The following is a 26,199-nucleotide window of genomic DNA, read 5'->3' as shown; positions in this document are numbered from 1 at the left end:
CTTCTGGTTGAATGGCTACGTCAACAAACAAAAACCCGCATTTGGAGTAAAGCTAATCCTCAAGTGTATGTCGAAACACCGTTACATCCAGAAAAACTGACTGTTTGGTGCGCTTTATGGGCTGGTGGAATCATTGGTCCGTACTTCTTCAAAAACGATGATGGCCAGAACGTTACAGTCAATGGTGATCGGTATAGAGCCATGATTACCAACTTTATCATTCCTGAATTGAACAACCATGATGTCCGAGAGCTGTGGTTCCAACAAGACGGCGCAACATGTCACACAGCTCGTGCCACAATCGATTTATTGAAAGACACGTTTGGTGACCGCCTAATTTCACGTTATGGACCTGTGAATTGGCCTCCAAGATCTTGTGATTTAACACCGCTAGACTACTTTCTGTGGGGCTATGTAAAGACATTGGTCTATGCGGATAAGCCACAAACCCTTGACCATTTGGAAGACAACATTCGCCGTGTTCTTGCCGATATACAGCCACAAATGTTGGAAAAAGTCATCGAAAATTGGACGCCAAGATTGGACTACATCCGAGCCAGCCGTGGCGGTCATATGCCAGAAATCATATTCAAAATGTAATGCCACAAGATTATCTTGTGGATAAATAAAATTCATGTCAATCGAATAATCCACCGTTGTTTTATTGCAATTCAAAGTTCTATAGCTCTAAAAAAACATCCTTTACAAGAGAAACCCTGTATCTCGAAAACAAATCGTTTGCGGTCTTATATTTATAGGCCCTTTTTTTCCTCAATTTCCTTTATATCTTCAATTTAGGAACATTGTGTAATACAATTCAGTTTTCAACTGGTATTAAATGTATTGCGTGAGAATTGGTTCAGACATAACTGTTTTATTTCATGCAAAAAACCTGAAGAGTGTATAGCTACACGTTCGGTTTCTCATTCTTCCCCAATAATAACGACAGATGAGTCTTTCATCTTTGAATAGTAGGTAAAATAAAGGTGCCTGCCTCAAGAGGTTTGAACATTCACAGCAAGAAAAAGACAAGTACACAGATGTTTCCGATTGATTGGCTGAGATCTAACGTCACCCAGCGCTACGATTCCAGAAGCATCCTTCACAATGTTATTGGCCCGGCTTCAAAGAGATTCAGAGCAAGTCGTTTTGAGTTCATCAAGTGGGGTGTGAAGCAGGTCAATCGTTGAATTATCGAAATTTGGCACTTGAAAGAGTCTACATCGATCGGGAAACTGACATAGAAATTGTACCACAGACGTTGCGAAAGAAGTTTTGGCAGAAGGATACTCCAACTCATTTGCGCCATGCCTTTTTTCATGACTATTTCTGGGCTGAATCTCTTCTAGATACGACTATTACATTAGTTTCAACTCTTGTTTCAGACCGTCAGAGCTGTCAACTTTGAGAAAATTAATATTCACCTCTAGTTATTTTTGGAGTTGTATCTTTGCTTTGTTGAACATTTTTTTCGAGAGATGAATATTACATTTTTATATCTTCAATGATCCATACAAGCAACTAAAATCTTGGTGGCCAATTAAGATTACCTTTTCGAGAAATAAGACGGCCAGGAAACTTTTCTTGAAAATTGCGATTGTTTTGAAGGCACGTACAGCCGTCTTATTAAAAAAAAAACGTCGCTCACCTCAATATATTCCTATAACGGACATAAAAAATTATAAATCATAGCTCTGAAGCGCAATCCATTCAACGTAACAGTTGAACCAGCTTCATTTTTGAATGAGCAAGATCCAATCACACCACCAGACAAAAACCGAATACAAACAGTGAAACTTCGAGGATGAAGAGGCTTTTTAACAATCATTTCTGAATTTTCTGAGCCTCAAGCCGACAATTCTGCTCATTAAAATAACCTCCGATGAGAAAATGGGCCTCATCATTGGTGATGGATTATTCGATAAAAATTCATTTTGATGCATTTCTACATCACTGACTTGTGTTCTTGTGCTAACTGATCTTTGAAAGCCTTAAGAATCACATATTCATGCAAAATAATGTCGTTTCAAAATACATAATCCCCAAGAACGACGAGGAATCGAAAAACTTGAGATTTTGTCAACATTACAGGCTACAGCAGCAATATTCTCAGATTTTCTTAAGCGATGAACATGGTTTCGGCTCTTCACATCACTAACATGCCCACAGTTCAAATTCTTCCAACAGTTCAACTATTTTTGACGACCCAAAAGGGCTTTAGTTTTACGAACTGTGACTGCATTATTTGCCCCATTTTTGTCGTTAATTTTCATTTGATTGCGTTATTGAATAGTGTTTCGTTCCATTTTCAATAATGGCTTTGTTTTATTTTTAAAATGTCGAAGTTGACAGTTTCAAAAAAGACAGATGAAACTACCATGACTATTTTTCTTCAACGATTAACCTCAGTTATTTGTTGCCGACCTGACATTTCAACAAAAATACTTAAAACCTCCTCGTTTCCACATAATTGAAAAATTATCATTACCATCAGTATATTTTAGTTAATTCCATTTGATGTCGCTCATCCTTATTATAATTATTACTTGTTCTGTTCATGATTATTGATTCGATGAGCGAATAAAAAGTAGATTGAATTGTATCGCTCAGTTAGTGCAATTAATTTGAAATTATTTATGAATACCGGTCATTATCAATACAAGTCATTTAATTAAATCGGAATCATGTAGAAATGTATATGATTCAGTAAATAATACTAATGAATTTGAATAACAAACTTTGTATCAGTTTCAACATTCTCTGAAACAATCTAAGTTACCGTTAGTAGTTACAGATTGATGAACAACATCAATTTCAATAAGTGTAACTAACGAAAGTATATCGAGCTAAGGTTACAGCCCAAATATTGAATATAAATGAAATTATTTCTAACAGAAATGTGAGACAACTGACCTAATTATTTGGCACGAAGGAAAAAATTTTATTACTTTGAATTTTATCATATACCTAGGTAGGAGTTTCCACAACTAATGGGTGTTTTTTTTCGGGGTATATAACTTTAAGTTGGCATTACTGTTCAAGGTGGCGACCGATTTAACAGCTGTCAAGTGATTTATTCTCAGTTTGGTTTGGCAATTCATCATGAATAGACTCAAGCCTGAACTTCTTCATTCCTGAATTGAACAACCATGATGTCCAGGAGCTGTGGTTCCAACAAGACGGCGCAACATATCACACAGCTCGTGCCTTAATCGATTTATTGAAAGACACGTTTGGTGACCGCCTAATTTCATGTTTTGGACCTGTCAATTGGCCTCCAAGATCTTGTGATTTAACACCGCTAGACTACTTTCTGTGGGGCTATGTAAAGTCATTGGTCTAAGCGGATAAGCCACAAACCCTTGACCATTTGAAAGACAACATTCGCCGTGTTATTGCCGATATACGGTCACAAATGTTGGAAAAAGTCATCGAAAATTGGACGTCCAGATCGGACTACATCCGAGCCAGCCGTGGCGGCCATATGCCAGAAATCATATTTAAGATAAAATGCCACAAGATTATCTTGCGGATAAATAAAATTCATGTCAATCGAATAATCCATCGTTGTTTTATTGCAATTTAAAGTTCTATAGCTCTAAAAAAAAACACCCTTTACCTAAGTAGGAGTTTCCACAACTACAACCGAAAGGTGATGCGAACGTGATTCATCGATTTGTTTTTTGAATTAAATAAATGTCATGCTTCTTTATTTGATTATTTCAGAATTTCAATACAGGTTGAGGCAGCATTACTTTCCTCATTCAGTCTGTTGATGTCGTAGCGAAGCGCTAGTTGACACTTTCCAAAAGCGGAACTATAAAGCTTTGTCCCGACACAGTTCAATGGCCATCATGCGTTGAAACAATGAGAGAGGCGTAAGTTTGCCGTTCAGGCCTTGTTTTCAAGTGTGTGTTCTATGATCGTAACCCAAAATCGCTTCAATATACAGGGTGAGTAAAAAATGTGTACCGAGCCTTCTGGGGGTGATAGTATAGTGAAAAATAAGTATAGTTTGATGAATTAACTCATGGCCCAAAATGCATATTATTGGAGATATATCCTTCTAGAGTTGATAAAATTTGAAAAATTTCTCCGCATAACTTCTAAACAACGAATGCCACCAGATTAAAATTTCGTGAATAAATCTATGTTGTTGACAAACATGTTTTTTATATTACTTCTACATTTCTGATATTGTTGTGGAGGGTGTTTTTAGAGGGTGAGTCATGATTTTTTGGGACCTCTTTCATTGTATTCGTTTTGGTAGAAGAATTCGATAGGGCGAAGAATATTACATGAAAAGGGTACTCCTATCCAAATACAAAAAATTGAACCGTTTTCGAGATATTTCAGTTTTTGTAGTCACATGATGTCATCAAATTCATTCATCGCGAGATTCATCGATAACCATAAAAGCTGTTCCAAAAAATCATGACTGACCCTCTGAAAACACCCTTCATAACAATATCAGAAATGTAAATTATTTTAATAACATGCATTTATGCACGGTATTTCAATCTGATGGCATTCGCCGTTTAGTTATGCGGAGAAATTTTGTTAATTATATCAACTTTTGAAGGATATATCTCCCTTAATATGCATTTGGGACCATGAGTTTCTTCATCAAAATATATTTATTTTTCAATGTTACCCTCAGAAAGCTCGGTACTCATTTTTGACTCACCCAGTATAATAATAATCTCGATCGGAGTCAACTGCCTAACACGTGCACTTAGAGCTGCGTTGTTAACTCCAAAACTCCAAATTCAAATTGAATATTCTCACGTGAAATTTCTACTCACGATATTAACATCTCATCGAATTTTTTCCGTCTTCATTTGGTAGCAGCTAAACTCATTAAAACCATAAAACAATTTATAATTTTTGAACCAAAAATACATAAATCGTTGTAAACATATGTGGCAGTGTAACAAACAATTGTATGTGCAAACTGATTATTTCAATTTGTCGTGCGAACTAAAGTTTACCATACACCTTTCGATTTCTGAATTAAAAGTAGTACAATGAGCATTTGCTATATGTGCTCGGAAATGTCTCTTCTTAGGATAAAATCATCTGTTCCAAATGTTCTAAAAGTTTTCATGGAGAATATATTAATCTCTCCCCTCAAGACATCAAATTTTGAGTCTAGTGAAAAATTCACCTGCCATACTTGCATCAATAGCGTAAGACGTCTAAGAAGCAACTTTGGTGGTAAGACCCCAGTAGTTATATCGAAGTTGCCTTCTGGCAGTTCCTTGCAGGTCGACCAAATTCTAGCCAAACTGAGTATGCTCAATGGTGTAGCTAACGATGTCGCTTCTATTGAGTCAAACCAGACATTAATTTTGGCAGAATATATGGAATCATTGACGATCCAGGGTGAAGTTTTAAATGAACATACTAGCACAATAAAAAATCCTTCAAACGGGCATTCCAGCCCTGCAGGAAGTTTATGGAAAAATAAATGAGGATTTATCTATTGTCCGGAGCAAGTGATCTGAGTGTTAAAAGATCTTACGACCTTATGATTCGCCAGGTACCCGAAAATAGTTATGCTGGTCTTGATGTTTCACTAGTGCAGGAGATTGTACAGAAGTTTGATGCTAGGTGTGCAACAGATATATTATGTGCTACGTATCGTGGGAGATCATCTAGGCCCGAACAACCAAGGCCAATAAAAATTGAATTCAACAACTCAAATTCAGTGACTTATTTACTGCGCAATAAAAAGATCCTATCAAGCCATCCTAGATTCAAGAAGTACCGGGTTTTTCACCATAAATTGACACCCCCTTTAACTTAGGTACTGAAAGAGTTACAAAAAAATGTTTCCTACCAAAGTTTCACGAAATCGACTAGTCTTTTTTTCAAATTATCTCACAAAATGAAAAATGTACAGAGTGGGCAACATATTGATTTCAACTTAATTTTTTCAAATGGAACACACTGTATATTTTTCTATATTTGACTAGCTCTTTTTTCCCTGATTTCGAAAATATGTTTGGCCTATGTCTCTTATTCTGAGTACCACAGAGTTTCAAATTTTAAAAACCACCTGGCAAGCTAAGTAGGTAATCAGTTTTCAAGTGAAAGGCTGCGATAATTCAAAATGTCCTTTTTTGAGTTATCTCGTTGGCAACGATATATGACATACGTTTGTTATCGAATAAAACTATTCATCGAATATGCACCACACAGAAGCGGAAAAATTTGAAATATTTTCACTTTAAGTGAAGAACAATTAAAACAAGAAAGCTACAAGGAGAGAATATATGGTGTTGCATCCAAATCATCAAATTCCAATTTGTAGTGAAAATCATATGTCATATCATTGCCAACGAGATAACTCGAAGAAGGGCATTTTCAGTTATCGCAGCCTACCACTTGAAAACTGATTACTGAGCATTCCAGGAGGTTCTTCAAATTTGAAACTCTGTGGAACTCAGAGTAAGGGGGATAGACCAAACATAATTTATATTTACGAAGTCAGGAGAAAAAAAACTAGTCAAATAGTTGCAATCGATATGTTGCCCACTCTGTATATATTTCATTTTGTGAAATCATTTTGAAAAACACTAGTCGATTTCATGAAACTTCTGTAGAAAACATTTTTTTGTACCTCTTTTGGTAACAAAGTTGAAGGAGAGGTCAAATTATGGTGAAAAACCTGGTACATTGTTTCTGATGATAAAACCTTTATGCAAAAAAAGAACTAAAAGACCTTCGCGGTGTGCTAGAAAGCAGACGCCAAGACGCTGGAAAAGCCAACTCCACCATAAAATATACCAAGGGTGTTCCTAGAATATTATCGGATGATTCTACCTCAAAAAACCAGCATTGAAATTATCTTTGTAATCAAGTATTCAACCACTGGAACTGCCTACCTGCCTGCAGATGGAGTATCAGTCAATGCCTTCAAGAATATATTTACCCCGTGTAGGTACATTACTTAGTTTTGGCTTATGGATAATATCATTCTTGCAACCTTGTGCTAATTTCTGTTGATAATTGACCATTTTTTATCTATTTCAGTTGTCTCTGTTTCGTGTTTTCTCTACAGTTGTATTCGGGCTAATTTTCAAGTTAGAGTTTATAGGTTTATTGTACCTCACCTTTGTAACTGTGTTTAAAAATAAAAGTTATTTACTCCCAGACCGAAAATAAATTGTTACGTGGGTCATTACGTTTAGACAAAATGCGACAAGACAGAAAACTATATCACTGATTGAAAGAACTAAAATAACACTGTAACGCATCTAGTATATCCCAATAAAATCAGTTTCATAACATTATCAAGTGATTCTGCGCTTGGTTTCCAATACATTACTTTTGATACGCACATAAAATTAATATTATTTATACTAATCACATAGGTCTAACTGAACATAATATAGATACATTCGAAGAAGTAGGTAAACAAATTTATTATGTCATTCGTTGTACTCACTCAGGGATAATATGTCACTAAATTATATAGATACATATTGGTTGAACACACACTATCATGCTCAAGCTCCTTGAGGATTTGATATTTATCTAATGAAAAATATACAATGTTTACGTGGGTTTACCAGGAAATCGATAGGGCATGGAAGGGGGAGTCGACATCATATTTCAATTCAACAATGAAGAAATTCCACACAATGGCTCAACGTTCGACTCGCAGAATTCTGCCAATTAATAGAGGATATTAAAGATCAATCATTTTTAAGACATGTATATATTTCTAGCAATACCACTTCTTAAAGGAGCTAACCATGAGTTGAAGTCCGAATCATGAAAGAATATAAAAACTTGACTCTGATTGGTCTGTCAAGTTCGGTATTTTCAGATGTGTGTATGTGACGTTTCTACGACAGGCTGCATCAGCCTAATGGAAAAATTGTGAGCGGTTGGATTTTCCGAAATTTTCCTATTTTGCAGAAAATGACCGACCTCCTGAACAAGAAAGTCCATGAGGATCCAACTGAAATAATAATTTTCGAGATACAGGGTGTCGAAGTTGGAAAATGGAATTCCTTCAAAGTACCATTTTTGTAAAAGTGAAACATTTTTGTAGTAATGAAACATTTTTCGCGATGAATAGGTCTTCTGGTCAGCCTGCCTGCCTCCTGCTACCTTGTTCATATTGTTTGATTGTAGATAGACTAACATTCATTCTTCTAGTAACAGATCTTTGGCCATGAGTGCCACCATTATTGCACAATAGGTATTCAATTAGTAAACTCATTTTATGAAATTGTTTCTTTCAGAGAAGGGAAAACAAACTTTTCAATGACCAATGCTGAACGCATATGTTGAACGATGAATTTATCGTGAGGAATTATTGGAAGAGGGTTTCTCCTATCAAATGTTTCAAACCATATGTGTATATTTGGCGCATATTAAGTTGATTTTCTAATGGAAAATAGATGACGAACAAAATATCATCGAATCAATTTGAACACGTGCGTATATTGAAGAAACAGTGTGAAATCTTAGTGTATATTCATTTTGAACGGACCCACAAAAAAGCATTCATTCATGTGACGATTGCGCCCTTAGAAGTTAAAATAATGTATATAAAGATATCCGAGGGTGCAATTGTAGAAATGAATGAGCGCTCAAAAGCTCTTGAAGCCAGTTCTTCTTTTATTTTTTTTTCAATTTTCTGCTTCAATTTTCTATGGTGCTTATGAACTCGAAATTTTGCAAAGAAATCACACAAAACCTCATTATGATCTGTTTCCACGATCAAATATGAGAAAAGCTCTTCAATTCATGCTCCTTTTGCGCCGTTAGAAACCACAACACTGTATAAAGGAATACATCAAATGTAATTAATTCATAATGATATCATTGTTGTCGGTTCGTTCATCTAGATGAGGAATTCTTATGATAGAACCTTTTCGAAAATTGGCATGAATATTTGTCATAAACCAGGTAAATTTCAATATATGCAGTGGGATCTGTTGTTACTATATAATAATATATCAATTGGCAATTTTTTATGCTTTTAATGATCCGTCCAAAGTGAAACCTACCTTGAAAACATCAAGTTGTTAGATAATAATATTAGCGTCTGTGAATAAATTACACGGAAAATAATATATTGGTATGCAGACAATTTTACGAAAAAAAAATACCTCCTCGAGCGGGACACAAACCCGCAACCTCCGAAACACTTGTCCAGTGATTCACTAACTGAGATACCTAGGAAGTTGAAAGTTCCTCGTATGCGTTTGTAAATTTCAACTCCAACTTTCAACTCTCGGCAGCTCAGTTGGTGGAGCAATGGATCAGTGATTCAGATGTTTCGAGTTCAAATCCCGCTCGGGCGGAACTCTTACCACAATAGAAAATTGTCTGCATGCCAATATATCATTTTTCTTGTAATCAAGTTTCTAGGTTTTTTGTTCTGAAGATATCGTGTTTGCGGCAGTCGAACCTCATCGGTTGAGACCACACCCTACTCATAATTTTGAAATTACAGACATTGTAGCAAAATAATAAGGAGACCTGCAAGGCAACTGCTGAAAATATGGATCAGCTAACAAACAAAATCGAATTCGAGATGAAAGAGCAAAATTTGGATCAATGTGAAAATTCAAACAATAAAACAATAGAAAATGAACGTAAACATCGACCCACTTATAAAATATAAGATAACACAAGTAGATATACACATAATTAGAGTTATAATTCATATAAATACACCGTTTCGAAATTTCGTGCCTGATCTTATAGTGTTTATCCTACTATACAATCTGCCATAAAGCGCCGATCTCAGCCAGCGCAAGCATGTCATAAAACGTCAAGAAAGTCCCCCCAAAAGTACGAACTCTGAAAGGACGATGGAGCCGAAATAAATCATTGATTAAACTCTCCCCATTCCTTTGCTCTAACCTCCCCTAAACTCACAACTCGAACTTTACGTGCAACTTCTATCACTTTGACTAGAAACGAAAGTTAACAAGGAGTTCTGGAAGAACGATTTATGGCAAGTGACATCATGGGCACATTCGGAATGAACGATTTCAAAGGTAACCTGAACAAACATGTAATATAAAGAGATTTGTTATTTGTTACCTAAAGCTGGAATACTTTTTTCTCAGTATAGGAAAAATCAAATAAAACATATTTGATAACACGGATTGTCACAAATACAATGAAAATAATAAGATCTATAATACAATTTTAAACTTAATGACAGCAAAGCAGAAACAGAAATTGAACGTCAACTGCTCTGCAAATATAATTTCAGAGATATTCTGGGTATATGGTAAACTTAGCAAAGCTCAAGCAGCTTAGTGATAACTTATTATTTGGTTAGGTGTTGTATAGGGTTTTTCAATAGGATGTCATATTTTTGACGTTTCTTATGTCATTTGTGTACAGTAGGTTATGTCACTTATTCAATCATGAAAAGCTTTATGATCTGACAACATTTAGAAATTGTTTAATTGTTTGATCTAAATCAGGAGTCATTTGTGAATACTGAGAGACAAATGTCTCTCATGAATGAACTGTTTGACAAATGTTAATCCGTTCATTCAGTTAATCGACTCGCTATCTGTCGTATTTCATACAAATTTGAGAATAGGAGCAAATATGGCTCAATTATTGGTGCTGGTACTTGTGAAAGGAAAATGCAATTTAAAATTTTCAAATTTATTAATACGACAGATAGCAAGTCGATAAACCGAATAATATCTTCTTGAATTTCTCTCAGTATTTGTCTTTGCGCATACTCAACGCGCTCTATATATCTGTTAAAGCCGAATATTCTATGAGACCATCTACGGCCCGAACAAAATAACCACATTAAAAAATTCCATCAAAATCAGAGAAGGATTGAAGAAGTTAAAGCTGTAACAAAGATGTAGGGATACACAGATCCACAGACAGACAAACATCAAACCAAAGTTTTTCAGGGTGGTCTAGAACCAATTCTACAAGTTTGAATTTTAAATAGAAAACAACACATTCTTTCAAACCAAAAGTGATCACTATGCTTCCACTATACTCGCAGTAAACTGGGAAGAAAATTTTGAGAGGAAAGATGATTTTACATCATTTTAAAAGAAGTTTTTTTTTCAACATCTTTACGATCCATTAGAGCTACATTCTCGAATATTTCAGGAGTACACAAGTTATAATAAAAAGATGTAAGAGACCAAACATATGTTTGTCTTATGGGACAATTTTCTGATTATATGAAATGGCCAATCATGTGTTTTCAGACTTTGATATGCTTAAAACATATAGTTTTTGAGATATTTCGATCTTTCATAAACTGTAAAATCAATAGAAAAGGCTAATAACCTCGAAATGAATGAATTTATTCCAATTCGATTTCAACAGTGAATACTGAAATGGTATTTACCGTCTTTTTTCTATATCCTTTGAGAACTCTATTGAGGGTTAAAATTATAGGATTCATTCATGAGTTATTCAAACGTTAATATCGGGCTCATTCCAAATGGCACTCCCTATATTTTATGTTGTTATGTCTCATCTTGCAGAGAATTTGTCGAAGATAATAAAATATGCTACCCAAAAAAGATATAAAAAACATGGTGTACCATTTGGAATTAAATTCAATACTTATGTCCTTCCTTCTTGTATTCACTGTCGAATTTTCATTTGCAAAAATTCATTCATTTCGAAGGTTTTCATGAGATCCTCCAATTCATGGAAAATCGATATATATCAAAAACTGTAACTAATAAGCATATTAAACCTTGAAGGATTTCGGATTCATTTATTACTTGAATTAGAAAAATCAATAAAAAACAAGGTTTTCCATAAGAAAAGAACATATTTGGTAGTTTTTTTGATACATTTGGTGTATTTTTATATACAATACGAGAATGTAGCTCTAATTGAGTCTATCATACTGTGTCGAAAAAAAATTCGAAAATTTCAGCGCTTAACCGTTATAGAGGTGGAACAGCCTGTATATGTTAAATAACAATTCCAAGCATATTACCGAAATTTCGAAATTTGTGTTCATTGTGTCGTCAAATATAAAGAAAATTAAAGCAGAATATCGAAGAAAAATTGCACAATATTTTCGACCAGATCGAAATTTAATTTGTATATGTCAAATAATCATCGAATGTGCATATACCAAATTTCAGGATGATCGACTTGAAGGTCTCCAAGGGCGCAATGGGAACATGAATGAAAAATCACGAAAGAGAATTCCAGTTTATACATTGAATACAATCTGATCATTATCTGACGAATATTCCTGGGGCTTATTTTTATCTATTCTGAATATTTAAAACAGTCTGAACATATAAAAAGTATCTTTCGCAATACCCAATGAATATATGAATGGAAAAGAAACAGACCTCATACCAAAACCGATAATCATCAATCAAAATCCAACATCCTTTCTCGATTCATGGAATTCCTGTTTCCATCAAAACAAATAAAAGAATGGAAGATATCATCCAATTGTTATATACAGAACACAACCGATATCGGTTTTTCTGCATCTACACCTATTAAACGGTCACCTGCATTCCGTTACAGTTCGTCCAACTTAACAACATGAAATTCCCTAGTTTTCTCCCCTATTTACTACTAACCGTTGCTTGTTGATGAAATTCGTTAAAGATCCCGAAAAAGGTTTCCAGGTTACTTTCGTTTTAGGGTGGGAGAACTGTTGTTGGGAAACGGATTGAAAATAAATCATAAAAATGTCAAAAACAAAACAATGTCATATTTTGCTGGGGATGCAGCATAATTTTTGCAGATACGTAATATACTACATTCTTATTACGATAGAATGATTGAATTAAGAATAGCTGGAGGTTAAAAGCCTAACAAAATTTCGTGTCAGTATAAATCAATGATTGTTTTATTTTATATGAGATTGTTTAGGTGTTTGGGTGGACTGAGATTTATAGATTAATAAGCTGATAGGATATCGGGGATGAATCTAAAACCATCAATTGAACGATGTGATCCCTGTTACCCTCTATATGGGTCAAACGGAATCAATGTGACGTGGCGTACAACGGCCGGGGCCAAAGGGGGTACCTGAGGGACACCCCAGAAACGCCGTGTTACGAGGGTATTTTACAAGCAGGGAATACCGCCGAACGGTAAACGAATCGATGGGAACTAACCTGATTTATCAGAGTGTGCCTATAGCAGCATGACTCCATTTTGTGTTTCCACACACTAGACGCGATGTTGTTTTGTTTTCGGCTGTCGGCAATTGTTCCTGACATCGGTCTTGGCCATCTCGACGTCCGTGTTCTAGTCCGTCAGTTCAGGGGTCACTCCGTTTACGGGTTGCACATCATTTTCGCGTTTTTTAATCCTTCTACCCGTGACTTCTTTTGACTGTCCGCGCCCGATATCTTACGGGGTTGGCGGCGATTCGGGCAGGGTCGGCAACGTTCGGCGGCCACGCGAATGCGTACGTTTCAGGCGCATTATTTCGGGAGCAATTTTCAGCCGCCGCTCTATGACGTTTTGTGGGCGGCTGGGAACGGTCACGGATGTGGTAAACAAAAACTGACCTCCACACCGGGGGCGGCGAACTGGATTCGGTCGAAGATTATTTCGAGATGGAGGTTATCCGATTTATATTCATAGTAATAAACATAGATATAGAGGGAGCATATCTAATTTTTAATGAGCGAATTTTGTCTCCAACATGAACTATGAAATTTGACATGAGGAGCGCGCATAGAGTAATAAGCATAGATAGAGGAACTATACACAATTTCTACATGTCCCCAATGATCAAAACATGGTTAGATCACGCTGTCGGATTGTGATATATTTTCAAATCCACAATTTTACTGAATCGTTATGATTGTATATTTTATTTTTTGCTGAAATACAAGGTTTGGCGCGCTTGATGTTTGTTTCCCGAATTTCTGATATCTTCAGATATTCCTCTCAATATATTTTGACTTGATATAAAACGTTGGTTCACTATGGAACATAAAAAGTGCGTTCTTTGTGGAGAAATTCGCGAGTGATTTCACTGATATGTTTTCTATTCCGCGCGCTTCATGTCAAATTTGATAGTTTACGTTGGGGACAAAATTTGCTCACTGAAAATGATATATGATCCCTCTGTTTATTTATCATTGATACGATATTTCATTAAATTCGTGGGTTTCTTCACAAAGAACACACTTCTTATGTCCCATAATGTATCAACGTTTCATATTAACTCAAAATATATTGAGATAAATACCTAAATATAACATAAATTCAGAAAACAAACTTCAAGTCGCCAAAGGACGTGAAACAACCGATGACAGTAGGGGAGCAATAGTTGCCAAACCTTGGATTTCATCAGGTAGATCCAGAGAATAAAAAATATTCTGCTCACTATAACTTCGACAATAAGAAAAATATTGATTCCAAATATTCAAATTTGCATATTCAATCGGGAACCACTCAAATAAATATATTTCATTCAATATAATATACATTCATACCGATATTGTATGATAAAATTGTGGATTTGAAAATAAAACACAAGCCTACAACGTAATCTAACCATGTTGGGGGCATGTAGAAATTGCGTATACTCCCTCTATTTATGTTTATTACTCCAAGGATTTATATTATATAATACAGTTTCGCGTAAACACAAATTGATGGTCAATGGTGCCGTGGAAGAAATCCAAGGACGTTCAATAGTATTATCTTGACGGACAGTTGACGTCACCGGAAAGTGAACAAATACGATTGATTTTGTCACGCTATCTTTGGTTGTGATGCTCATATTAATTGCAAATGACCTACACTTCGTTATTTTTGTTTATTTATTTATGCACCAAAAGTTGATATTTATTAAGAGTATTATTTTTTGAGGAGACAGTGATGATCAACAAGACAGATCTGGAAATTGTCCTAAAGTTAGGTAAGGTAAGGTTAGCAGTCGCAAGTACGTGATGACGGTCTTGTAACACTATTATCTGTCAAGAACTTCTGATTCAAGCACAAGCAAGGCACACCATATATCCAAAAATGCTAGAGTTCTCATAAAACACTCAATGCCTCAACGCAAATATATCAATTTCATCAAAATCGCACAACTGAAACGCGAAACATCGAGATCCCGGGCAGCCAGGTATTTTACATTGAGAAATACTATCAAATGAGTTTAAATTTAACTACTCTATTAATACTAATTCTAATTTCATCAACATCGACAAAGTAGAATGGAAGATAGGGAAATGATGGGACTATAAAACCCAAACAGATAAACCTTACCAAATTTCATCAAAATCAGATAAGAATCGTAAAATCTGAGGCTGTTACAAGGATGCACGGATACACAGGCAGAGAGACATGATTCAAAGTTGTTTAGGATAAACTGAGATGAATTTTGCAAGTGGGAATTCATTAATTGAAGACTCAAAAATGTTTTCATTTCAAAAGTCATCACAATGCTTCCACAACCTTAGGTAGCTTCGGAAGCAAAATTTTGAGAGAAATGAAGATGATTCAGCAATAATAAATGTTTCTTGGATACTAACTTGTTCTCCGAATCGTTAGCACTAGATTAGATATCCTTTCGTCACAATGCCTGTAATTTTCTAATTTCAAGTCGAGCATGGCCTCAAATGATAAGGTTAGATTCACTGATGACAAATAAAACCTCTAATTCTCATTCATTGGTCCGTCCGCCCGTATATATATACAATAACTTTCGAAGGGAAGAACCTAGAAACTTTTCAGAGTAGGTCTCGAATGCTGTAGTTAAATTCATCAATGGACAAAATCCGACAAAGGGTTCCGTAAATATAATCTTTCAAAATTTTGCGCTCCCGTTGGAAACTGTAGGTTTGATCCAGATGAAAATTCATACTCGGATTTAAAAAAGCAATTTGAAGCCTCGTGTGAAATTTTATGTTCATCGCTCAACCAAACCCATAGAAAATGGAAGAATATCGACAAAACATTACCTAATATTTCTGTGACCACAAAACCAATTATGTTGTGATTTTGGGTGTCAATTTTGAATGAGAATTTCAAGCTCTGTGCAAAATTATAAAGGAAAATAATTACTAAATACAGAATCAAACAGAATATCGAAAACAAATGAGGAAAACATTGGAAAGAAGTCAGGAGATTTTAGAGCTTTTCATTCCTTCGTCAATTGCATCCTCGAAGACAACATAACAGTATAGAGTTATATATTTGGTCTTTAAGGGTTCAATTAGAGCAAAAATGAACAAGAGCTCATGACTTCCCTTTTTCTTCATATATATTTTTTTCATTAATGGGTTGGACAATGAGTAAAAACTAATAGGCAATTAGGATGGCTCAATCTTCGTTATTACTTTCAGAAAAAAATTGAGAACTGCAAATATTCATGGGAATTTTCAATGATGACTCAACTTAAAGCAGTATTTCACTTTATTTCAGATACGCTTTGTTGAATTTAAAATCGATTTTGCATTCTAACACTGAACCAATAACATTAATCTCCTATTATGAGGATAGTACTTAGGAAAAATAATCAATGAAATTATCAATCATACAAATTTCATTCCGGTATCAGAAAATTAAGAATATATTTCAACGAAATTTTGCGTTTCTTATTCATTACGTTTTTCACGATTTGGTGGATTTATACCTACTGTATTTCATTATACATAATCAATTTCTTAAATTTGAATACCAAAACCCCGTTTCCCCATATTATAAGTATCAATAATTAAAATTTAAAATTCAACATTTTTCAGCTCCCAAATTATAATTGGCATTATCACATTCACTCTCACGACGCTCCCTATTCGTTTACCATATCCGTTGATCCGAAATACCTAAATATGCTCAGATGAAATCGTAACCAATATATTTTTTTTATTCAACATCTTAGGCCAATATGCAAAAATGTCTTAACAGATGAATCTCAACAAAATATTATCCCAATAGAATATATGAATATTTATTGATACCTGATAAATCTTGGATAACTAATCTGCTAATTAATTCTTATAACTCTTCAATTATTGAAAATGAATCAAAAGAACAAGTATACAAAAATTGATGTTTTCTTATTTTTTTATTGGTAAAACAATATCAAAATTTCCCTTACACCGCATTAATTTGAAATGCAAGTCGTCTGAGAATTCAACTGCGCATGCACTTTCATTGAAGTTCCAGGAAAAGCGAAGATGCTTCTCTTCTCCTTTATAAGTTATGTGTATAGAGGACCCCAAGAGGATTATATTATAACGAAAACATACATTTTTCATTAGGGAGTTGCTTTATAGTGCTGAGGTAGGGAAAAAAGGCTTGAATATGCTGGATCGAAAAAAGCGCAGAATGCAGAAGAAATCTGTTATTTATTTGAATTTGAAGCTACAGCACTGCATTGGAGGTCTTGATGATCTCGGATATACAGGGTGTTGCTGCATAAAAAACAGTTAGCTTCATAACTTCTGCTCGTAAATGTTGGAGTTCATCTTAATAACTCACTATTTATAAGGTAATTTCAATTTTTTGGAATTTATTCTTAGGCCACTGAGATATTTCAAACTATCATTACTTTTGAATTTTCCGTTTAATTTGTGACCGAATATCCCTAATATAATGGTTGTTCGATAATTTCTGAATGAAAGCCTTTAATTATTAGGTGTACATCTTTGCTTCCGCCGTTTTGCAATAGATGGCTGTAGCGGTAAGTGGCAGTCGAAATAAATAGATCATAGATGTCATACAATACACTCTATTAGTGTGACGTCACACACCACCATTTTTGGTTTTCCTGTCAGTGTTCGGAATCCAAACAAATAAATCGTCATTCAAATTAGTACGGTGTCGTTGAAGGAATTGGCTTATTTTCATAAATAAGAATATTTGAGGAACGATTTCAGTATTAATTGATAGACAGAAGGAATGAGGTTAATACCAGTGAGTTTGAATCCTGTTTCATTCCCCAGATTTTGTGAAAAGCCGTGTTCATTAGTTGAACTTCAAGTTCGAACTTATTGGCATTGAGCTCGTTTCTTCTGTTTGTCAATTAATAATAAAATCGTTCCCTAAATAAACTTATCCATCAAAATAATCCAATTTCTTCAACGACAACGTACTAATTTGAATGACAATTTCTTTGTTTGGATTCCGAACACCGACAGCAGAACTAAAATGGCGGTGTTTGACGTCATCACTAATAGAGTATATTAGATAAGGTCTTTGTAAATATAACACCACCCACTTATTAGTCGAATTATGTATGCATCATGAAGTTAAGCTCGATTAAACATCTCAGCTTACGAGCCAAATTCTCGTCATTTGCGGGAGGTTTCAATTTTCTGCTTCAATATAAAGAAATCTGTGGCTGAGGCTCATCGAATGCTCTCAAATACCTATCGTGAGGCCGCTATTAGTGAAAGAACATGCCGCGAGTGGTTTCAACGCTTCAAGAACGGTGATTTTGACATTGAAGACTAGCATGGCGGTGGGAAGAGAGAAGGTTTTCGAGGAAGCGAATTGGAGGCATTACTTGAACAAGGCTCATGTCAAATGCAACAAGAATTGGCAGAATCATTGGTAGTGATGCAACAAGCGATACTAATTCAGAAACAAGGAAATTGGGTGTCGTACGAGTTGGAGCCGGGAGATGTTGAAAAACGGCTTTTGTTTTCTTGTTAACAACTGCTTGCAAGACAAAGACGGAAGGGATTTCTGCATCGCATTGTGACTGGAGACGAAAAATGGGTTTCTTACGATAATCCCAAGCGCAGAAAATCATGGGGATATCCCGACCATGCTTACACGTCGATGGCCAAACTGCGTCATGCTCAGTACCTACTTGGTGGGACGAGTTCAGCGTAGTATACTATGAGTTGTTAAAACCGACTGAAACAATCACAGGCGACCGTTATCGAATATGATTCTTCCTCATTCTCACCACAATAAATTATTCTGGTGATTTCAATTGTCATCAGTGTATTATATAATGAAAACTTTATTTTTTTATTATTTAATTTATTGCCCCTTTTTGGTTCCTTTCTCTTTGTTTTCAGATTCAAATTACAATATATGCGTCGTCAACTTTTAGTGAAATGGTAGTATGAAAATATTATGTTTGGATGATGAAGAAGCCCTCCAATATTTAAATATATCATCCTATTCTGTGGACTTATACTTAAACCAAGAGTTTTTGCTGGAGTTTTTATCTGTGCTCTTGTATCAACGTTAAAATCCTGAGATTTATCAACACCTGTTTTATTGTTTGAAGTTACCAATTTTCTAATTGCTCGATATCAATAGTATAAGAATATACTGTACACCTATATTAATACGAAGTTATGAATTGTTATTGTTAGAACAGGGTGTTCCTGGGGGACGAACGAAAATGGGAAATTCCTTGTTTAATTTCAAGAAAAAAAGAAGCATCAACATGGGACTGAAAACACTTCATTTCAAGATATAGGGTGCTTCTTGTAGGCAGTAGGACATTCTGCGAGATGAAATGCAAAAATGAACCAATGTTTGTGAAGATTCATTCCTACAACATTCATCGTTTCCAAATGATACTTTGCAACAAGAGCGTATTTCCACCCAAGCTAGCATTCAAAAGTTCAAAAAACCCCATCTGAAAAGTACGCGAAAAATCGAAGCTAACGCATCGGCCCATTTTCCCAATCACTTAAAAACGCATTTTCTCGAATATAATCGATTATGGCTCGTCCCGTGACATACAGATATACATCAAGACACGACAATCGCAAGCATTTCCTGCCCGAGTCATTGCTGTCACACGGAAGCGGCAAAACCTTTCAGATTCCTATCGGGATGCCACGTGACACGACTGGGAATTCGGTGCGCATGCGTCGATCGTCCCGAAAAACTTTTCAGGGAAAACGGACCACGTAGCTGCTGAAGCCTTTCCGGTCTGGGAGCGTGTAAATCGAGAAGGGGTGCAGCAACTGGCGGCACTGGCGGATCTAGGATATTTTTCAGGGGTTACGGGAATGTTACGGCAATGGTTCGATGTGATTCTGTAACCAAAGTCATAAAATTCATAGGGATGAAAAACAATCGAATATCTTTTTTCCACAATAAAAACAAGATAAAATATGTTGGAGTTGTTGAAAAGGTGGATATATCCCCCCTAGGAGGAAATTCATTAATTATAAATTGCAACGATCAATTATTTGATCGTGAAAGAATTAATCAACGAATTAATCAAACAGCGGTTATATCCGACTTTTTACACTATTTTCAAAAACAAATCCCACTTTGAGCATTCGAAAGGCCAAAGATGTATCCATGTTCAGAGCTGAAGGCATGAACAAAGAAGGGCGCATAAATATTTTGAGCTTTTGTCTTCACAATACTTGACTGATTGCAGATAAAAAATATTGGTAATGGAAAAAGTAGGAAACCATGAGAAGTTTGAAATGTCAGAAAAAATAATTAGGAAAACATCACAAAAGACAAAAAAAACATAAAGAAGTTGATAATAAACAGCCTTGCTAGAATAAAACGTGTAATACAACGTTTGATAAGTTCTTCCTCTGAAGAAACTGGTGCGATTGAAAACGATTCCATAGACGACGAATCTTTTGACGAAAATGAATGCTTAGGTTGCTTGGAGCGCTACAAAAATACCAAATCTACAGTGGAATGGATTCAGTACGTGGAGTGAACCGGATGGCTTTATGACAAGTGCAAATTCTTTCAAAACTACTGTATACCCTGTGGGAATAAAACAATTGCCGAAAAGTAAGCATGTTATGTTGAGCCCCTTGAGCAATCTCTCCCAAACCCAATGCGTCGTCCACCCATGGGATGCAGGAGAGATTGCCAAAATCAGAATTTTGTATTTTATTTTATTTTTGAAAAATGTTTGAGTTTTTTTTTCATGTTGATGTTATAATATGAAGGAATGATAACCAAAGAATTATTTATGATTTTAGGACCACGATCAGTTCAAAACAGTAGATTTCCTGCCCATTTTAATAAAGGTGCGTCATCTCTCCCTGTTTTCCTTTAATACTGAGTGGTTTGGTGATAGAGAAATATAAAACCATAACTGGATAAAATTATTTTTTATAAGACAAGATCTATACACCCTTGGGCAATGTTTGCAGATATACTGAAAAAAAAACTAAAGCCAGTCACCATTTTTACAAATAAATACTAGTGCTTTCATCATTTCATTTTCATTCAGTAGGTATTTCGGAATTTCTCCACGTATGAATCTTTTTAAGGCTTATTCGAGTGCATATCCAGACTCTGTTGAACCAATGTCGATTATTTAAAACTGTAGGTGGCATTGACCCTCTTCTTATATCTGCAAGTTGGGGAGATGGGCAGTGATAACCATGGAAACGTGTGTGAAATGAAATGTGAGATTTAGGAACGATATTGGAATTGATGTGACTACATCCTGGTCCACGAATACTTTTTTTTCATCGACGATTTCGCCATAAATCTGCACGAGATACAATTATTTGGCTACTTTGGGATTTTGAGTCTCGAATATCCTTACGCTCTATCATTGCATCCAAGATTTCTATATTATGAAATTTACTTATTTTCTTGAAATGAAAATTGTTCAATTCATTCAAATTGCATTCAGATAACATATTACTGGAAAAAAGAATTTTTCAGATTTTTTTCTGGGTTTAAAACTTATGTGCATAAGAAAAAGAAGTATTCCATATAACATTGAATTGTGTTCATAGTCATCTCGAATAGACGTTGATAAAAATAATGACAAAGTTTGACCAATTTCCTTCGAAATGGGGAAAACGATATGAACTGTATATAACATCATTGGAAGCAATGTCAAATATCTGGAAAGTGAATGTGGGTGAATAAGAAGCGCATTCGCCATTTTGCGCCATAAAAATGCTTCAAGTGTTTGGAATAATATTCCAACCTTTTCATTCAAACTTTAAATGAATCAGTTATATTAATCAATGAATAATCAATTAACTTTATAATTATTTTTTCTATCCTGTAATTCTTTGTTCGGCATATACCTATAAAGGAGAAAGTAAAACAATACGTCATACACGCATATCTGCAAACATATTTGTTTTTTTATTTTGATTATCATTCATGAATTTTTCTCGTACTTTTGAATTCGTTATAACTTCCAAATACTCAAATATACTTGTGCTGCCTGAAGATGCTCTCTATAACCTTCATTTCATTCAAACTTTCATGTCCTCTGTTCTGTTCTCCAACTTATTCGTTTTATAATGAATTTCTATTGTTCTTTGCAATTTCGATTTTCAATCCTATAAACTTTCAATATTTTCCAAATTCCTATTGAAGAAATGGCAGAGTTTTCCGTCTTCAATTAATTTGTGAATAATTATTTCAATTTGTATAATGTTAACGAAAATCAATACATTCTAAAGAAGCTTCGCTTATACCAAAAAAAATTGTTGTATATGTATCGAGAACTGTAGCATTGATTCAGTTTATCGATGAGAAAATCTATATCTACTCGAAAGTTCTATTGTTCTCTGAAGTACAGTTTGCTCTAAAAATTTAAAAGGACGAACAAAAATTAATGGTAAATATCTTACTTTGAAGTGAATTCCAAACCACATTCCTCAAGCCCATGAGGCACAGATATGTGCAAGACCCGATGCCATCAGGCACCACCAGTAATACTTTTTTTTTATCGTCAGTACCAAGCTTCGAAACATCTCAACATTTCAACACAAAAGGTATACGAGATCTATACGAGATCGAGATAATGAAGGTGACCCTACATTGATTAAAAAAGTTTCTTGTATCCATTAAACAATGTTTTTTAAAATGAAAATGGCCTGATAAGTGTTATTCAGACTGTTCCGTTGACAACAACGGTTAACAATAACAACAATGGATCAAACATGGATTCATCAATAGACTCTTGACTCAAAAAAAAAACTTAAACAGTCGGTGAAAGTCGTACAACACGACCCAAACCTTAACATCAGCTAACAAGGTTGTAGCATCCGTATTTTGGGACGTGCTTGGTATATTGTTCATCGACTATCTGAACAAACATCAAACCATCAACAGTGAATATCACAGAATGTGATTACGCCCAGGAGTTTCTGAGTGAATTTTTTTTGTGAAATGCATAAAACACCCTCTATCTCAGAAATGAATAAACTAAGGCCAATTTAAACAATAATTCAGACTATCCATCCATATAGTCCCACTTTTAATAATGAAAGTTTTTTATAATAAAGCATTGTTTTCATTGAAAGAGCGAACACTAATGGCGATTTTCATTATAAAAAAAATAAACTCCGTCCGAGTAGATTCCCAAACAAGATATATTATATTTCAAACAATAACACCGTACCGTATCAACTATTCCATTGAAGCCGACTCTAATATTTTCCTTCCAAATCCAGATAAGATTACAATCGCCTCCACTCCATGCTCGTTAGGTTAGAACCCTCAGTTGCAGCACCCCCTCCACCCGCTCTCTCTGTTTTCCGAAGACCCCCCCTCCCCTTTCCAGGCACGCAACCCATTCATACCTGAACCGATTCCATGCGGTATACTGCTTTGCACCAACCCTACATCACTATAATTTATTAACAGATTGATAACGTTACAGGTTTCAGTCAAAGAACTACCTCGTCATGTATTTGTGAACGTTCGGAGGATTGGAATTTCGATTTGTCGTTATGCAGTTATAATTAGGTCAAAGATTGAATTCCGGAAATTTTTCACTTCTTCAAATGATTGTCATAAGATGGTTCACCCGATTCAATGTGTGGCAAATGTATTTTTTTTTTAAACTTATTTTATGAAATCGAAATTTTTATCATTTGCGTAGGCGCTTATCTCTGGTCCTATCATTCATACAAAACATTAGTAATCTGTATGGCTGGCATTCTATATCACTCATTATAGAAGCTTGTACTTAGTGGATTAATTACTCCACAGACAAGTTCTCTCATCCAGTAAACAGGAACTTAGGGAACTGATGGGCGCACTCACAGGACATTGTGCCGTAAGGTATCCTCTGAAGAACATGGCAAAAGCGTTTGATGGTACATGTCGCTTCTGTCAAGAAGCCACTTAGACTGCCGCCAAACACTTGCTATGAGAATGTGAAGCTGTTCTCCAGGAGAGGCTATAACACCTTGGCTCTTTTTTTTTAAGTAATGAATGTGCCTCCCAGAAAGTTTATGAAGTTCATTGAGATATTACTGCCGCACTGGTATATTTAGCAGCGCGGGGAAGCATAGAGACCTTCAAGTCAAGGTGCATGCAAGGTCGGATGATCTTTCGCCCCTCATCTTATCTAATCTACTCCACAGACTCACTGAGTTTGGCTTCGACTTTATAGGCTATGCTACGACTATATAGTCTTAATATTCAGAGAAAAATTCGAAAGCACCTTGTGCAATTCAATGCAGGAGGGCTTCAAAATTACTGAACCATGTTGTTTGTTAGTTGAGCTGAATATAAAGCCATCCAAGCCCACATCAATCCCATCACTCGTAAAAAGAAACTTCCAGCTATGAAATCCCTCTCTCTGAATTGGAACATCATAGAGTGGAAATCTGAAATTGAATATCTGGAAATAACCCTAGAAAGTAAGTTTCTGTGGATGAAGTACATTGAGGTTAATGCTCACAAAGCAACAAAGGCCTGGATGGTGTTCAGAAGACTGACTGGAAAGACTTGGAGATGTAACCCAAAAATACTGCAATGGATGTAAGTCATTATTGTGAGGCCAATAATAACCTATACGACAATAATTAGTCAGGGCAGAACGAGGGAAGCTCTTGATACAGTACAAAGGTTAGCCTGTGCTTGTATCACTGGAGCTATGAGAACGTGCCCAACTAGGGTATTGGTGATCATTACAGATCTCACACCTCTTCATCTTGTGATAGACAGAGTAACATATGAGGCCACGCTAAGACCATTCAGGGAAGATACCGACAATGAGCTCATTAGGAATCAGATAGCCTGGAAGGTTAGCATCGAGATAACCCTAACTACGATACTAAGTAAAAATGAATTTGGAATTGGGAAAGGGAGTCCACAATTAGTCATAGATTCTAAGATGGTATTGGAGTGCCAAAGGAACCTCAATGAATAGGCAAGAACAACAAGGTTTTTTAGTCTGGGTTCCCGGCCACTTGGGAACTAAACGGAATGAAGGGCCAATACACTTACCAGAGAAGGAGCAGAAGCTCCTTCCATTGTCCCGGAACCTTTCAGAGGTATAGGCAAATGTGAGTACAAGAAACAGTTCCAGAATTTCAAAGAGAAACACTGGCGGAATCATCCTAGGTTGGATCACTCCAAGAAGTTTCTTCGAAACTTTGACTCTTCGAGATCAAACAAGTATCTCAATCTTAGCAAGAATAAACTAGACCTCCTTATTTGATTCATCACAGGTTATTATCGCCTTAGGGAAGACCTCATATGTGTCTAGCAGAAAATGAAAAGTGCAGATTCTGTGGGGAGGAGGGTTTATGGGTATCACATAAAATCAACTTCGAATATAATCTCAAAGTTAGCAGATGTATTTAGTCAATGATCAAAAGAACTAAAACTATACCAGACATCTGTGAAAATCATCCCAGAAAGAAACATGTGAAAAGGCCCTCTAATAGAAGAAAGAGGCAAGAGCGAAAGCTTTTGAAACAGTGGTGGTGATTTCCTGGAATTTGATATCTATTATTATTAGGACTTAAGCATTTCACAATTGATACATATGACGATTTCAGTAGCAATATGGCTCTGTTAGAATTATAGGATTGATGGTAAAAAATATTATAATATTCACATCACATTCTTATGCTTTATCAGTCTTCATATCAAGTAAAACTTTGTTGAAACTCAACTTTGAGTTCATTTAATTCAGATCTTCATGATCGAAATACATTAAAATTAAACTTCATCTTTAGTCCTCTTGTTTCTCTCTCAAAATTAACTGGGTTAGACAAAAAAAACATCATAGAGCACTCTAAGAGCCATCTATCGTAACTCTGACGATGAAGAAAATCAATACCATCACCAAACGTTAGGACGACATCTTCTGGGTGGATATGGAACTGAGCAACTCTGCACTTCCATAAAAGGCATTGTGAATAGGGAGGGATGTCCTAGTTGCAGGAGGGTTACTGGAAACAGGAATACCTGGCATTCCTGTAGATAGTACAGAATAAGGGCAGTAGGTGGCGTTAGTTACTCTCTGAATGCTCCGTTTATGAATAACGAATA

General features: G+C 35.5%; 1 protein-coding gene across 28 annotated transcripts in view; it reads right to left on the bottom strand.

The window, feature by feature from the left end:
- LOC123679986 (voltage-dependent calcium channel type A subunit alpha-1) overlaps positions 1-26,199 on the bottom strand; it is a 312,605-nt gene that overhangs the window by 95,598 nt on the left and 190,808 nt on the right. Inside the window, exon 1 of one of the 28 annotated variants that reach the window (XM_045619053.1) lies at positions 13,128-13,409. The exons of the other annotated variants lie outside the window; for them this stretch is intronic. The gene's annotated coding sequence lies outside the window, so the exon portion shown is untranslated. Of the gene's footprint in view, positions 1-13,127; positions 13,410-26,199 lie in introns of those variants that run through there. 28 annotated transcript variants of the gene reach the window in all.

Source organism: Harmonia axyridis, chromosome 1, assembly GCF_914767665.1.
Source record: "Harmonia axyridis chromosome 1, icHarAxyr1.1, whole genome shotgun sequence".
NCBI classification, from domain to species: Eukaryota; Metazoa; Arthropoda; class Insecta; order Coleoptera; family Coccinellidae; genus Harmonia; species Harmonia axyridis.
The sequence above is the reverse complement of the archived record's forward strand: the minus strand, read 5'-3'. Positions and strand labels throughout refer to the sequence as shown.